The following is a 9,430-nucleotide window of genomic DNA, read 5'->3' on the forward strand; positions in this document are numbered from 1 at the left end:
GAGACAGGGTTTCTCTGTGTAGCCCTGGCTGTCCTGGAACTCACTCTGTAGACCAGGCTGGCCTCGAACTCAGAAATCCACCTGCCTCTGCCTCCCAAGTACTGGGATTAAAGGTGTGTGCCACCACCACCTGGCGCACAACTTCTTTTTAAAAAAAAAAAATCATTATTATTAGTAGTAGGGTTTTTTGTCTTTCTTTCTTTCTTTCTTTCTTCCTTCTTTTTCTTTTCTTTTTTTTTCTTTTTTTTTTTTTGAGACAGGGTTTCTCTATGTAGTCTTGACTGTCCTGGAACTCACTCTGTAGACCAGGGTGCTGACCTCAACTCAGAGGAGATGCCCCTGCCCCTGCCCCTGCCCCTGCCCCTGCCCCTGCCTCTGCCTCCACCTCCGCCTCCACTGCCCAGCTTCTAAGACAGGATCTCACCTTGCCCTGACTAGGCTCAGACTCCCTATATAGCCAACCTTGAGCTATTGTCTCCACCTCTGAGTGAGCATGCCACCACACTTGGCTTTAAGCACACAAAGATTTTATGCATGTGCACATATAAACCACACAAAGAGTACATGTATGTCACATATGGAGATGAAGCCAGTCTCAGGTGTCTTCCTCAACTGCTCTCCACCTTTAAAAAATATGATTTCTTTAATCCAAGTATGCTGGTGGCCCACACCTTTAGTTCCAGCACTGGAGAGACAGAAGCAGGTGGATCTCTGAATTTGAGGCCATCCTGGCCTACAAAACAAATTTCAGGCCAGCCAAGACTACAGAGAAACTCCATCTCAGAGAAACAAAAATAAACAAATAAAAAATAATGTCCTTAAAAAATATTACATAGATTATTTGTGTGTATGTGCATGCACATACATGCAGCACAAGTGGACATGTGACAGAGAACTCTCAGGAGTTCATTCTCTCTACCGTGGGGTACTGGGAATTGAACTCAGGTGGTCAGGTTTTGTGCCAAGTGAACGATATCAGCACCCCTAACCCTTATGTTCTGAGACAGGGTCTTCCCACTGAACTGGCTGGCGAGCACCAGAGGTCTTCCTTCTGTCTCCTCAGCACTGAGGTTACAGGTATGAGCCACACCCCAGTTTTTATGTGGGTGCAGGGATCTGGCCTTGGGTCATCATGTGTAAGCAGCAAATACTTTACCCACGGAGCCATCTCTCCAACTCCCATATTTTCCGAACTATGAAATCATAACATGGCCAGGCAGTGGTGGCTCATCCCTGTTAGCCCAGCACTCAGGAGGCAGAGGCAAGCAGATCTCTGAATTCCAGGCCAGCCTGGTCTAAGAGAAAGTTCCTGAACAGCCAGGACTACACAGAGCAACCTTGTCTTGAAAAACAAAAAAACAAAACAAAACAAAAAATAAATGAAGGAACAAAAGATCCTAACACGAGGCTCTAGTAAGGACTTATTTCTGAGTCTGTTTGGTTTGGATGCTAGGTACTGAACCCAGGGATTCATATTTGCTCCATAAGGGCTCTACACTGAGCCATATGCCCAGATCACAGTTGGTTTTATTTCTATGAAGGGGGGAAAAACTTACATAGTTACAGACATTCAAGCAGCAAGCTATTTAATGAGTCTTTATTGAAAACAAAATATCATAAAATGATCAATTTAGTGACATTGTTTAAAATGCATGCAATACTTGTATTTGTGCAGAATGCAGGAATTTCATTCAGGCTGTAAACACCCCTGTTCCAGAGCCTGGTCCATGTGGCCCTGGCAGTGATGTCACCACGCCACACAATTGTCTTAGAGACCATGGCACCTCTTGATCCTTCTCACTAAATTCTGTTTGCTTTACTCCTACTCATCAAAACCTGCTCAGGGCTGAGCCCTCTGGGCTTATCTTCTGGGGCAGAGCTGCATACCTAGAAAGTCCTGCCTCACTGCTCCAGCCTGGCCACAAACCACCCACAAGTCCCTTTTGACTCAGCAGGCTCCAACATGACTAACCACTGGCAGAAACAATGTTGGGGAAGGGGAGAGAGTCCTTGTCCAAGGGTAGCAGGCTGCTCCCCAGCCCCACATGATATTAGCAGCTGAAAATGGCTTTGCAGAGCTCACTGCAGAAGCCAAGCCACAGAGACACTGGTACCATGGACAGAGAAGGCAAGGGTACCCATGCTTCCTGGAGATTTGCGATGGTCCTCCACATCCCACTCAACTTTCATTTTCTGTGACTTCAAAATAGTTTGTGGTTCACCACATCGATTTTCAGGTATTTGTAGGGCATGTAATGAAGACCTACTGTGACCAATCACAGGCATCTGACACAGAGTAAGAGCAATACTGACCTATTTGTCTGTCTGCCCATCCATCCATCTACTCATGGCATGTCTAAGAAGCAGACAATCACAGCTCAAGTTCTTTCTAACAGGCCTCTGAAGAGATGTGAGTGGAGGTGACAGACAGCCATACCTTGGTACCTACTGGTGGGGACTGTCCAGCTTACAAAGGAGACAGAAGAGACAGAGGTCTGCACAGACGAGGTCTCCAGTGCACTGGAGGAGAAAGAAAGGGCTAGTAGGCAAGAGACCTGATACAATGATGTCAAGGAGATTTAGTTAGGGGTCACAGCTGGCTTTGGAGGGCACTGCCACTGGGCAAGGCCCAGTGGCATGAGGACAACAGGCTGGAGAAGCACTGAAGAGGACCATGTAAGGAGCCTAGCCATAAAGGATCTCTGGGAGAACCAGCAAGCAGAGGTCTAGTGTGGAGGGAGAGGCTGACAAAGAGGTGAGGCTAAAAGGCTCCAAGGAGACAGGTCACAGAAGGGCCTTGCACAGGCAGCCCACAGACACATGTCCATGAGAAGCTAGTTGTTGTCTTGTCGAGTTGTGTCCCAAGGTCTTAACGATGCCTCTTTAAGGAACTAGTGGGGACATATAGATCAAATCTGACACACACAGCTCAGAGTGTGCAGGTTACTTTGCCATGGCAACTTTGAGAGTAGGACATTGCTTTTGATTTGATTCTACCACAGTTTGTGACTGTCTTTATAGAAAGTATCAGGGAAAGTGTGAAGCCATAGAGATGACTACAGCAGGTCCACAGCCCCCGTGTCCCCATCATGGGATCCCCTCTGAGCCTCAGCTTCCTCACTCATAGGACAGGGTGAGAATACAGCTGCTCTGCCTGCCTTTGGTTTCTCAAGTTAACAAATACCAGGTCCCTTGTCTGCTCCGTTCACTGTTTCTACCTCAGAGCCTAGGATGGATCCTAGAACTATTACTACCTAGAAATTCTGGGGTTTGAAGTATTATTTCTTTAGCAAACTACATTTATCACAGTTTTGGGAATTTGTTTGACTTTCTAGACTTCATTTGAAAAATCAAAGAGTGAAAGCCAGTCTGGGTCTTTAATCAGGAAAAAAGAAAACATGGCTACCATACAGCAATGACCAGACACCGAAGCCATTTGAGGTAGATTGGCAGACCCCTTGCCTAGTATGCTTGAAACTGAGGGCTGGATCCCCAGCACTGCATAACCCAGGCATGGCAATCTATGCCTGCAATGCCAGCACTTGGAAGGTAGACGTGGAAGATCATATGTTCAAGGTTATCCTTGGCTATACGGAGAGTTCAAAACCATCTCCAGCTATCAAAAAAGAAAGAAAGAAAGAAAGAAAAGAAAAGAAAAGAAAGGAAGAAAAAAGGGAAATCACCAAACCAAAGACACTTGACCTTTTGGTACAGACAAGCCCCTGTTCTCATGACCCCACAGGAAAGGCCTCTAGGGTCTTTAACAGTAAACTTATGCCATGTGGTCCCTCCATGTGCTGCTCACATGTTTTACCTCATACAAGCTGTCCAGGCATGCTACACACAGTCAGCACACTTTTGTCCCTGCTGGGTTCAATTCAGGCTAACCCAGACTAGAAGAAGGAGCCACCTTCGCAGAACCTAGAGAGTACCAGGCAGGGAGCTGTGTACCAGGCCTGAACCCCATACCCAGCATGAAGCAAGGTATGCACAGAACAGACCTCCCAGTCTGGATCCAAATCCAGCTTTGGCTTCCACCTTCCCATGCAGCTCAGTACAGCTTTGTGGAAAGTAAGTTAACAACATAGCATTCTAAAATGGAGGGTGTGCTTTCGGCTCTGAGCCTGCCTGTGGTTCATACCACCGGGCAGGGGCCTGATACACTGACTGGGTGAACAGATGGCCTGGGCCATGCCCTCAGTGACTCCAGGAAGGCCTATCAAGTGGTTTATTCTTGCATCTGTCAGGGGCCTGTTTTATGCAGTGTCAGTGCTGATGGCTTAAGCAAAGGAATGCAGGCTATGCATCTCAAATCTGCAAGCAGCATCGAATGAAGGGGCATTTCTAATACTGAAATGCAAGAACCTAGGCTGTAGTAACCTGAGCAGCTGGAAAGAGCAGTACATTTAGTGGGAACAGATTTGAGTCCAGATTGGTCTCCTCATCTGTCAGGATAGGAGTTTCAATTAGCCCTTCAAGAACTGTAGGGGGGCAGAAATTAGACAGGAGGTTTTTGCAAAAAGCAGGGCTGGGCTGAGCAGGGACTTACGCGGTGCTGTTTACTAGTCACCTCGAACATAGCATCTCTGCAGCCTGCTTTCCTTATCCATAAAATGGAAGCCATGCTCGCTCCACAGCTGTAGCATAAGAAATAATAAGGCAATAGAGGAACCCCGGCATGTGACAGTCACTGGGGAACGGCTTGCTTCCTCCTGCCTCCATACAGCCTGACTAGAATGTTTCACATGGGCCAGCATTCCCAGCCTGCCAGCAGAGGCCCCCTCCTGGCCTCCAGCAAATCCCAGCTCTCTCCCCTCCATGTGCAGCCATCACTCACAAGCAGACAGATACCAACATCTGGCTGCTGCCGTTGCTATGGTGAGCTATGCGGATGCTGGGGCAGCCGACTTTTCCAAATTGCAAGGTGGATTATATCATTCTACAGAGCTTTAGCCCTCTCTGAGGGGAACCCCAGGGACCAGCAGGATCAAGCCCAGCTCCTAGTCTTTGCAAAGGGCCCTGGGCTCTTACTGAATGGACTGCCTATGTCTCCTCCTTTCCATCCCAGGCCCCAACACAGGCAGCAGGTGCAAAAGCAGCTGCTTCCCCAGGAGTCCTGCCTACACCACCTTCCCTGAGGGCTTCCCAGGCTTGCTTCCCCTACCTAGACTGAATGGATAGGTCCTGATAGCCACCCACCCCTGTAATGCTATGAGCTCCTTGAATCAAGTAACCAGAGCTGTTGTTTTTGGTTCTGGAGGTAGAGTCTCACCATGGATTTCAGGCTGACCTCAGACTTGCCTCCCAGTGCTAGGATTATAGCATGTACTAATATGCTTGGCCAATAGGGACTTCTTGAAAGGTAGAGGCAGGAGGATCAGAAATTCTAGGCCAGCCTAGAGTACTTGAGTTCCTGTTCTAAAAACCAACAACAGAAAAAAAAAAAAAAGCCTAGCCTGACAGATAGCATAAGACAGACACTGGACAACCCTTAGATGAGTGACCATCACGTAGCAAATACTCAGTAAAGAATGGAATCCACATACACAGATGAGGCATACATACAAACCTACAAACCTGTGCAAATATTCAGTGCACAAGGCACAGAATCACATAAATCTCTGTCTCCACAGTCACAAACAGGATAACCATGGGTTGAGCCCAGCCTGATCTAAACCTCACTGTGTAGCCTAAGCTGGCCTCAAACATTCAACAGTTCTTCTGCCTTCCCCTCTCAGGTGCTGCTAAAAGGCATGAGCCACCACAGGTTTTGTGTCACGTTCGTGTGTTGGGGGAGGCCCTCTCTGTATAATATCCATGAGTTCATGAGCCTCCAGGCTGCATCTCCCAAGTGTCAGGGATCTGCCTCAACACCCAACCTAAAACAGAGCATCTGTACCTTAAACGTAATTGTCACTTTCCTTTTTTTGGAAGTCTTTACAGCTTTGGGGGCACCTTCAGCTACGGTGGCCTGTTAGATTAAGGGGTTCCCATCAACGTCTCTCTAAAATTCTCAGGCTATGATTTGACCTACATTTTTGCACAGCTCACTGGGTGGATTATTTTAAGCCACACACATCTTTGCCTTCTGACAAGCTGGGCTATGCCAACAATAATCGCTCACATTTGTACAATACAGCGAAATCAACAACACATTTCCATATATTCATTTTTGTTGTTGGGTTTTGAAACAGGCTCCGAAGTGCCTGAGCCGGCCTGGAACCCAATAGGTAGCTGAGACTGGCTTGGACTTTTGATCGTCTTTCCTCTGCCTCCTGAGTGCTAGGGTTACGGGCCTGCACTACCACGCCTGGCTCTATTTCATTTTACTTTTATGACTGACAGAAACCACGGCGAGTGTCATGTTCTCCCATCACACAGGTGGTAAACGCAAGCTCAGAGAGATTATGAGATTTGTAGACGGCAGAGGCAGGAGAGGGAGCCCTCAGAACCAACAGCTCCCTCTTCTCGTTTCCAGCCTATGGGTCTTTCGAATGTAGCTTGCCTCTATATCCACCTATGGCGTGTTCTATGCACATACGTGCAGGCACACACTGTGAAAATACAAGCAGTGCACACTGAAAGCACACCTCATTCGCTGGCATGCAAACACATTCACACGCGCTTGCTTCACCAGGCCTAGACATAGGTCCTTGTCCCGAGAAGAGATATTTTGCCTGAAGTCCTTTCCCAGAGACAGAGAGCCATCCATGCTTCCATTAGTGCTTAGAGCAGAAGCCACTGACCCAGAATCTGCTGACCAGATGCCGCAAGTTGGTGTTTGAGTCAAGGAGATGAACTTGCCAGATCTAGCCAGCTACTTGCCCAGGCCTCCCAGGACAATAAGCATGTACAGCCTTTGCCAGCTGGCTGACCTCCCAGGAACTGTCTGAGGCCATGGAATTTGATGAAAGAATTGTCTTCTGCAGGAGGCAAAGCCCTGCCCTGGGCTGTCTGAGCACCCTGCTGCAGGAGCCCTAGCAGGGCATCACAGACCTGTAGAAAGCATGCAGCTCTTACATGCACACGCTCCCATGCAGACATGCCTCATCCCCTGTGGAGGTGGTTCTTGCTTCACGGCAAGGGACAGAGGCTGAGGACCTGTGAGTATCAAGAACTGCTAGAGACACTTCCAGAGTCACCTCGAACGCTCATCAACCCTTCACTTCAGTAATTGACAGTAGTCAGCAAATATTCACTGGTTTCATAGGATAATTACTGATGGAAAGAATGTCTCCCTTTTAGCCAAAGGCCACCACTTCCCTGGAGATAGGAGTCATGCCTTCGTGTCTCTTTTGGGACCCCTACAGATCACAGAAACTTGTATATAGTAGGTGCTTCACAAATATTAAAGGATTTGGAATAGTTTTACTGCTGGGCAGTGGTGGCGCATGCCTTTAATCCCAGCACTCAGGAGGCAGAGACAGGTGGATCTCTGAGTTCGGGCCAGCCCTGTCTACAGAGCTAGTTCTAGGACTGCCAGGGCTACACAGAGAAACCCTGTCTCAAAAAACAAAACAAAATAAAACAAAACGAAAGAGATAGTTTTGCCTGCCAGTGAATGCATCCATCCTGCCGCTCAAGCTGCTCACTTCTGGGACAAATGCACACACAGTAAGCTGGATCTCATTCCCTGACTTTTAGACCAGGCAACAGTGAAAATATCCACTGAACACCTACTGTGTACTGGATACAAATGAAACTCAGTCTTGAGCTCTCAAGTGGAATACCCACTGTTCCGCTTGCAACCAGCCCCATGGGCACCAAGCACACTCATGCCTGCTCCTTCAGCAGCCCACCATGGGCCTGGGCGTCCCCTGATTTACAGAAGCAGCTAGTCTAGTTGAAACTACTTTGCCCTTTGCCAAGTTCCCTAGCCTCCTCTGGTTCCCCACCTGTGGAATGGGGATAAAAGCAGCAGGTGCTCCCCAGGTTACTATGAACATAACTGCAGTGTAAAGGAGATGTCTGACTCAACTTGCCATACCTTACAGTGAAGTAAGATGTGACGGCTGGCACCTTAACTGTCCTGTGGCTCTACAAAGGAAACAAGAGGCACAACCAGGCCTCCTGGGCCCAGGCCAGAAGGGACACTTGCTAAGCTCAGCTCTCCATGTCCCCTCTACATGGCTGGTTCCAGTCTTCCCCACATTTACCCTAGGGGACCTGCTTTCCTAACAGGGCTGGGCTCCAACCCTCCCCTCATCATTTAATGCTTAAAGGACCAATGTGACTGTGGCCTGGCTGTAGTCCCTGCTCAGACTCCTGGAGCTAACCACAGCAGGCAGTAGGTCTCACTGTCACTTGCCTTGGCTTCCCTTCCGTCCCATGAGTAGAGAGGCCTCAGGCTTTTTGAGCCCGCAGGCCTGGAGAAGGGAGCTTCTTTTCCATGCTGGCCTCCTAGAGGCCACTCCACACACCCCACGTTGGCTCCCTTCCCTCACAGCCCAGAGAGGGGCAGGCAGGCAGGCAGGTATGGAGGCAAGGAGGCACACAAACAAGTGATCCAGAACTAGACTAATTAGGCTAAATTACTATGTGGCAAGTCCCTAAGTTAATCAATCACTCATATGCACCATCTCACCGAAACATCGAGGGCAGGCAGGCAGGCAGGGTGCTGGCTCTGCGGCTGAGTCATGCAAGAAGCCCTGATGCAAATCCAGGTCTGTATCTAGGGCCTTGCTGAGAGCTTAGCTAAACTTGCCAGTCCATAGCATCTAACTTTCGAGACATTTAGACAATATAAGCCAATCCTGGGCCCTGGTCAGCTCTAGTGGGCTGTGTACATCGCAAGCTCGACTCAAGTGCCAAGCATTCAATTACTCCACTAAGTAGACATGTACGTGTCATTATCATGTGAAAAGAAAAAAAAAAATCAGCTCTTCTCTATTTGAGAGGTGGCTCAGTGGCTAAAAGTGTGTATCGGCTCTTTCAGAGGACCTGAGTTCTATTCCCAGTACCCAGCCAACTCACAATGGGCTGTAACTCCAGCTCCAGGGGATCCAAGCCTCTAGTCTCCACAGTGCCCAGAAATACACACACACACACACAGACACACACACACACAGACACACACACACACACACAAATCTGCACCACTGGAGTCTCCTCTACCCCACAACAGGGAAGGCAGAAGGGGCCACCTGCCTGAGTGACAGGACACGCATGGCCTTACCATCTTGTAGTTCCCACCCTGTTATCTGGTAGTCCTTCAGGACCATCTGTTTCATCCTGCAGACTTATGGAACCGAGCTGTGTGCGAGGCCCACAGACAGGTAAGGAAGTTTGAAGAAATACAGGGATGGAGGGAGGAAGAGAAGAAACAGTACACCCAAGGAGGGAGAGATGCTCACAGCAGTGTCTCTCCCTCTCTCTCTCCCTCTCCCTCTCCCTCTCCCTCTCCCTCTCCCTCTCCCTCTCCCTCTCCCTC

At 48.7% G+C, this 9,430-nt stretch overlaps 1 protein-coding gene across 1 annotated transcript in view; it reads right to left on the reverse strand.

The window, feature by feature from the left end:
- The window catches only part of Dnmt3a (DNA methyltransferase 3 alpha), a 75,873-nt gene that overhangs the window by 62,158 nt on the left and 4,285 nt on the right, over positions 1 to 9,430 (reverse strand). The gene's annotated exons all lie outside the window — the stretch shown is intronic.

The sequence above is a fragment of the Grammomys surdaster genome, unplaced genomic scaffold, assembly GCF_004785775.1.
Source record: "Grammomys surdaster isolate TR1022 unplaced genomic scaffold, NIH_TR_1.0 324, whole genome shotgun sequence".
NCBI lineage: Eukaryota > Metazoa > Chordata > Mammalia > Rodentia > Muridae > Grammomys > Grammomys surdaster.